Here is a 6,347-nt window from a genome sequence, read left to right on the forward strand (position 1 = left end):
AAGCACTAGCATTCAATATTGTTTACTCAAGTCAGCACAGCTTCAGCTCAGTTAGCACACAATCACCCAAGTGGAAACACTAAGAGTCAAAATTTAACACATCAATCAGAACCTTCAATAGATAGATAAAAGGGCCCAAATCAGTTTATTGAGTTTTGGAACAATGGATCCAGAAAGACATGAAGGAAGACATCGAGGAGGAAGGACGAGGACAAGAAGACAAGCAGTCTCAGATGAAATTCAAGCCAATCTAGTTGCCAGTGTTGCCAGATTGGAAATGTCCAAGTATCGTACCAGAAGCTCAAAATGATCGTATTTGGAAGAAAATTATCGTACACGAGGGGGGTGGTGTTCGGTTCTGATTAATTCGGTTCGGGAGTATAGATAAAACCCCACCCGCTTCGTGAGGCACACTAGCACACACACGCAAGGTCTCTCGCTCCCTCTCTCTTCACGTTCTTCTCCCAGTAGACGTAGAATCCACAGCTAGATCCATGAGTAGCCTATAAGCCCTATGATTACAACGAACGACCATCATTTGAAGTGTTACACAGTTCTGAAATTATCGTACATTATAGGATTTTTTGTCATTATTGATCGTACAGAGGTCAAAATTATCGTACAAATACGATAATTAACGTTCGTCTGGCAACACTGCTAGTTGCCCATGTCTTTATCAATGGTATGACTATGAGGGAGGCTGGGCTACGAGTAAGGCCAAATTTGAGTCGCTTTACCGTCGCCTCAAGAACCTTCATGGAGGTGTGGTGGCAAACAAAATTATATCACTGAATAAGAGACAAACATTTCCAATAGTCTTTGATGAGGTGTATTTTCTTGCAAGAAAAGGCCAGCAGTCGTACAGTCACACAGAGTGTCTGCAGAGTGTGACAATGAAGGGAGGGCATCCTTTCTCCTTTATAGTCTTGACTCCCAGAATGTTATCTTTCTAGGCCAATGATGGTATTTCAACCATATGTGGAACATTCTTACTTGTTCATCATATTGTCTCATATAGGCCCTCCTGTCACGTACCAACATTCTTTACCATTCCAATACAATTCCATATTAGAATAAGGTTTGTGTGTGCTCTTTTACTGTCATATGATGGTCACACACATCTTAAAGGTCCCACTGCATGAAAATTTCACTTTATGAGGTTTTTTAACCTTAATATGAGTTTCCCTAGCCTGCCTATGGTCCCCCAGTGGCTAGACGTTGTGATGGGTGTAAACCAAGCCCTGGGTATTTTTGAGAAAATGAAAGCTCAGACGGGCGAATCTAGAAATCTTCCCCTTAAGTCGTCATAAGGGGAAAGGTCACCTCCCCTTTCTCTTCTTTGCCCGCAAAGAGAATTTGGCCCGCCCATGAGAAAATGAGCTGCGCGAGCGCGATATTGGTTTTTCCTCGAGAGACATCATGGCTTGCAAACGAGCGAAGCATGGCAGTTGCTCAGTGTTTGGATGTACAAATGAACACAAAAGTATTTTTTAGTTCCTTCATCCGAGCCTCTGAAGAACCAGTGGGTTATGTGAATTTCTGATGTGTAATTGTTCAAGTTCAGACAGATATTCTTTTTCTCAAAGTCGTTCAATACTGTTTATGCATCAGTAAATCAAGCCAGTGACTAAACGATCAACTTCACGTCGTTTCTCTTAGTAGGATGAAAATAATCTTATTTAAACTGTGATTAATATACAGTGAGGAAAATAAGTATTTGAACACCCTACTATTTTGCAAGTTCTCCCACTTGGAAATCATGGAGGGGTCTGAAATTGTCATCGTAGGTGCATGTCCAATGTGAGAGACATAATCTGCCTTTAAAATGTCCACCTCCACTCCATTTATTATCCTAAATTAGATGCACCTGTTTGAGGTCGTTAGCTGCATAAAGACACCTGTCCACCCCATACAATCAGTAAGAATCCAACTACTAACATGGCCAAGACCAAAGAGCCGTCCAAAGACACTAGAGACAAAATTGTACACCTCCACAAGGCTGGAAAGGGCTACGGGGAAATTGCCAAGCAGCTTGGTGAAAAAAGGTCCACTGTTGGAGCAATCATTAGAAAATGGAAGAAGCTAAACATGACTGTCAATCTCCCTCGGACTGGGGCTCCATGCAAGATCTCACCTCGTGGGGTCTCAATGATCCTAAGAAAGGTGAGAAATCAGCCCAGAACTACACGGGAGGAGCTGGTCAATGACCTGAAAAGAGCTGGGACCACCGTTTCCAAGGTTACTGTTGGTAATACACTAAGACGTCATGGTTTGAAATCATGCATGGCACGGAAGGTTCCCCTGCTTAAACCAGCACATGTCGAGGCCCGTCTTAAGTTTGCCAATGACCATTTGGATGATCCAGAGGAGTCTTGGGAGAAAGTCATGTGGTCAGATGAGACCAAAATAGAACTTTTTGGTCAGAATTTGGAGGAAGAAGAATGATGAGTACCATCCCAAGAACACCATCCCTACTGTGAAGCATGGGGGTGGTAGCATCATGCTTTGGGGGTGTTTTTCTGCACATGGGACAGGGCGACTGCACTGTATTAAGGAGAGGATGACCGGGGCCATGTATTGCGAGATTTTGGGGAACAACCTCCTTCCCTCAGTTAGAGCATTGAAGATGGGTCCAGGCTGGGTCTTCCAACATGACAATGACCCGAAGTGCAGCCGGCCAGGGACGAGACGGCCGTGCAGCCGGCGCAGCCGGCCAGGGAGGAGACGGCCCTGCAGGCAGTGCAGCCGGCCAGGGAGGAGACGGCCCTGCCGTGCAGCCGGCCAGGGAGGAGACGGCCCTGCAGGCAGTGCAGCCGGCCAGGGAGGAGACGGCCCTGCCGTGCAGCCGGCCAGGGAGGAGACGGCCCTGCAGCCGGCCAGGGAGGAGACGGCCCTGCAGCCGGCCAGGGAGGAGACGGCCCAGGCTCAGGAACAGACGACGGCCCAGGCTCAGGAACAGACGACGGCCCAGGCTCAGGAACAGACGACGGCCCAGGCTCAGGAACAGACGACGGCCCAGGCTCAGGAACAGACGACGGCCCAGGCTCAGGAACAGACACCGTGTCGGTGGCCATCTCTGCTGAGGGCTCAGGCGACGTGGCGGTGGTCATCTCGTCTGGAGACACTGGCTCGGCGGAGACCAACTTGTCCTGAGTCACTGGCTCAGCAGCGACCATCTTGTCTTTAAACACTGGCTCGGCGGAGACCATCTTGTACGGAGACACTGGCTCGGCGGCGGCCATCTTGTACGGAAACACTGGCTCGGCGGCGGCCATCTTGTACGGAAACACTGGCTCGGAGGCGGCCATCTTGTCAAGAGACACTGGCTCGGCGGCGGCCATCTTGTCAAGAGACACTGGCTCGGCAGGCGTGACGTGAAGCTCTGGCTCGGCAGACGTGACGTGAAGCTCTGGCTCGGCAGACGTGACATGAAGCTCTGGCTCGGCAGACGTGACGTGAATCTCTGGCTCGGCAGACGTGACGTGAAGCTCTGGCTCGGCAGACGTGACGTGGAGTGACTCAGGCTCGGCAGACGTGACGTGAAGCTCTGGCTCGGCAGACGTGACGTGAAGCTCTGGCTCGGCAGACGTGACGTGAAGCTCAGGCTCGGCAGCGCTGACGTGGAGAAGCTCAGGCTCGGCAGGGCTGACGTGGAGAAGCTCAGGCTCGGCAGGGCTGACGTGGAGAAGCTCAGGCTCGGCAGGGCTGACGTGGAGAAGCTCAGGCTCGGCAGGGCTGACGTGGAGAAGCTCAGGCTCGGCAGGGCTGACGTGGAGAAGCTCAGGCTCGGCAGGGCTGACGTGGAGAAGCTCAGGCTCGGCAGGGCTGACGTGGAGAAGCTCAGGATCGGAAGGGCTGACGTGAAGTGACTCAGGCTCGGAAGGGCTGACGTGAAGTGACTCAGGCTCGGAAGGGCTGACGTGAAGTGACTCAGGCTCGGAAGGGCTGACGTGAAGTGACTCAGGCTCGGAAGGGCTGACGTGAAGTGACTCAGCCAGCAAAAGAGCCTGGATTATGTATTGTTGAAGGTCCCAGTCAGGGTGATGAAATGGCATAAGGGAGCTGAACGGCTCGGATAGTATATCATTAAGCACTCTGTGTTCATTGAGGTGAGATGTGAGACTTCTAATAAAGTCCATGATATATTCCTCAAGGGGTCGGTCTCCCTGACGGAGACACATAATCTGTGCTGCTGGATTCATGACGGTATCGCTGCTGGATCTTGGTGCAGCGAAGTCTTCTGTTACGATCTGCTCCGAGACAAGAAGGTTTAGATCCAAACGCAGCTTTATTTGAGGGCAATCCAGAGGTGTAATCCAATGTACAGGCAAGGGTCATACACAGACAGGCAGTCAAAACAAAGAAACAAACAAAGAAACAAAACAGGCAGGGACCAGAGGCAAGAGAGTAATCCAGGGACCAGAGGCAAGAGAGTAATCCAGGGAACAGGGCAAGATATCCAAAAACCAAGAGACAAGAAAACCAGGAGAATGCTCAGAAATACAGTGTAACACTTAAACAAGACTTCACGGTGAGTGAATGAATGAACATGGTATAAATAGACTGAGACTAACAGGATGATGAGACACAGGTGAATGCAATCAGTGAATGAGGTACAGGTGAATGTGATCAGTGATAAGTGATGATGAGTCCGGGCAGTGAGTTATGGGAAATGTAGTTTGTGAGTGATAATAGTCTTATGTGGAGTGCCCTCTGGTGACTCTCAAGGGCACTCCAGCTGGTGACCGTTACAGTAGCCCATGAATGAATAAAAATGTGCCGATGTATCCATTGGTTGTGTCTTTTGTGTTCATCAAGTGAAAAGGTTTATGAGGGGGGAACCACAAGCAACATAACGCAACTTACCAGTTTTGGAAATGTTGTTTTGAATTTATTGCACCAGTGTGTTAGACTGTTGTAGTGCGTGTGATTTTGAGGGCTTGTGTGTCCTGTCTGAGGGCAAAGTTTGGTTTTTCAGCAAGAGTGAATGGTTTTGAGTGTAGAGCTTCATTTTGACCTGAAAATAGGATGTTTGGGGAATTGGGTGAGAGGTTATGGATTAGTGTTAACAGTTTTGAGAATACGAGGCATAGTTTCAAGAAATGTGTTCGAGAAAAACTGTAACATAGGCCTACACCTTCTGTCAAAATGATGATTTTCTTCTGTCAAAACGATGATCACTCATGGCTGACAGGTAATCATTGTGTCAAGAATACAGAGTCTCTGATTTACAGTGCCAAACTGACTGGTCAGTGGTTGTCAAATATGTTTTACGGCGTTTATATCTCACCCCAGATCAATTTTATGACATTTTTGAATCCTGGGTATCTGGCTCCTTCCAGTCTGTTGGGGGTAAACTGTTGCTGATTGTATTTTCCTTTGATTGTTGGGGGTGAAATTCACCCAAGCAAGTATTACGTACTGTTGACACCCTGAGTGTCAAAATCTTTGCTGTTTGATCAATAGGGTAGCCTATATGTTAATGGAGTCAAAATATTTGAGTCAAGACATTCAGGAATACCATTACACCTACACCACACTGGTTATATTCATTAAAATAACATGTTTGGGGATGTTCTTTTAAGAACAACTGTGTGTGTGTGTGTGTGTGTGTGTGTGTGTGCGTGTGTGTGTGTTTTCCTTACACTAAACAACTCTGAAAACCTCTAATCTGCTGTAATTTTAATGATCTCTAGGTGTTCTCGGCTTCTCTTTGTTCAAATAAGACAGTGCTCCCATGAATTTTGGGGTGGTATGTGGATATAGAATGCGGCACAAGGAACTCTTAAATATTTAATCTAATAAAACATCTATGTAGTGTTTTTAGAAACACTGTAAAACAAAGGTATGAAGACATCTTTCTATCAGAGACCTTCACAATCTATGGTGTAAAAAAATACAGTGCATCAGTGTATACCGATTTACCAGCAAATTACTTTCATCACTTTTGTTTGAAGAAAAAACTGGTTAATCTTACTAAGTGCTTTGTTTTATGACTGCTGAAGGTGTCACATCCTTTGAGCATTACATCCTTTGATGTTTCACACCTACAGCCCAGCCTCCTGAATTTGGTATTTAAATAAGATTTAGGATAGTAATTAAATAAATAAAAAATACATTCTACAACGCTAGTGTTACAATGGCTACTCCAAAAACTCCTGAAACATCTAAAGTGATGTGTGTAACACCGACAAGAAGAAGGTGTATGTCAATACTACTCACATTAATTCAGTGAGTAATGTGTGCTTTGCACAATAGCATAAAGGACATTTGCAGTTCACAGCAGCTGAGTTAAAAAGATGTGCTGCAGCAAAATACATACTTTAAAAATCCTCTTTGGTCCAACT

This window comes from Abramis brama, assembly GCF_963993115.1.
Source record: "Abramis brama genome assembly, chromosome: 5".
NCBI lineage: Eukaryota > Metazoa > Chordata > Actinopteri > Cypriniformes > Leuciscidae > Abramis > Abramis brama.